Below are 1,695 nucleotides of genomic sequence, written 5' to 3'. Positions count from 1 at the left end.
AACCCCAACCCTAACCCCAACCCTAACCCCAACCCTAACCCTGATCCTAACCCTAACCCCAGATTCCCCTCACTGATCTCACATATATTATAAAGTCAACCTTTTCCAGACCTACTGTACAAGTTTCACAAAAATAACAATAGCCAGTTTCTCATGATATAGTAAGAGAATTTTGTTTAACATTTACATGGGTTGAGAAACACTCATTTTATATTATTCTGGTTTTTGCTTTAGCATAAATTTAGCCCTATATGGATCAAATCATGTCTCCTTGGATGTGATGTGACTCAAAATTCAATAACAATTGTAAGATGGATTTCAAATTTATTTATTTTTTTTTTTGTGGTGCTGGGGATGCTGGGTGTACTGGTTGATACACTGTATCAACTTGAGGAGTTTAAAAGCTTAACTAAGTAACTCAGCAGTTCTGCATCCTGAGGTGTACAGGACATGACCTAGGGTGGCTGTTTATGGCCAGGGATGTTGTAATGGTTGATACATTGTGTCAGCCTGAGAAGTTTAAATGTCTAAGTGACTCAGCACTTTGTAAACTAAGTGACTCACTTTGTAAACATCCTGAGCCCCTGTAAGAGGAGGTCAGGGAGATGATGTGATGCTATGCTCATCCAAGGGGGATAGCCTACTTACAGTATAAGGGAGGAAAAGACGGTTGTCCCCTCCCTTTTTGCTGTCTTCCACAGCCTTAAATGGTTGCCCCTCACCATGCCACTCTGCCTTGGAGCCAGCTGATTACAGACTGAAACCTCCACCAACTCTGAGCTAAATAAACCTTTCCTCCCTTAATCTTGGGGACTGGGTATTTTGTCTTAGCAACGAGAGAAAAGTAACCAAGACAGTTGGGATCTAGCCCAGTACTTTTCACACAATCAGGTAAGCACCCCAGCTTGCCTAATGACAGATGCGTATTTGCTACAAACTTTACAGTACCTACTTTATTTATACATATTATATGTAGCACTACTGTAATATAATTATGTATGCAATATGCAATATACATATAATATATAATATACATATCCTTCTAATATACAACATTTGTAACATGTAATATACAGATATTTGTAAATTGTGTATTATACTTATGGATTTCTTTAAACACAGTTCTCTCTCTTAAGGAAAGCAGAGCTTTTTCCCATTAATTCACTCTTCACATAAATAGCTGTCAGGGGTCTACTGTGTGCAAAGCAACGGCTGATGCAGGGAATGTGGAAATGAACAGAACAAATTCTCTTTCCTGGAAGAGCTGCAAATCAGGACCTTTGTAGCTTCCGAAAGCAACACTCGGCTGTGCTGGGAGCTTCACTCAGGTCTCACCAGGCTGCCATCCAGGAGGTGGCGGGGCTGCGAGCTCAGCAGAGGCTGAACTTGGAAGAGGCTCGCTTGCGAGGTCTCTGGCCTCTGGCGGACTCACTTCCTGAGGCTGTAGGAGGAGGCTCAGTGCCGCTTGGAGCTGCTCTCAGCTCCCGGCAGTGTCTCGCCACCTGGTCCTCAGAATGACCACTCACTCGACGACAGCAACAGCGAGACAGGGAGAGTGACAAGACGGGCCTTACACAAGGGGGTGGGAACACGGGGACAGCGTCCCACTCCCTCTACCTCGTTCTGCTGGTTAGAAGCAAGGCACAGGCGGCAAGTCAAGCGAGGGGGCCGTACACACAGGAACTGGGAGTCTTG

This window comes from Chinchilla lanigera, unplaced genomic scaffold (assembly GCF_000276665.1).
Source record: "Chinchilla lanigera isolate Chin_1 unplaced genomic scaffold, ChiLan1.0 scaffold00070, whole genome shotgun sequence".
Lineage (NCBI taxonomy): Eukaryota > Metazoa > Chordata > Mammalia > Rodentia > Chinchillidae > Chinchilla > Chinchilla lanigera.
Note: the sequence above shows the minus strand (reverse complement) of the source record.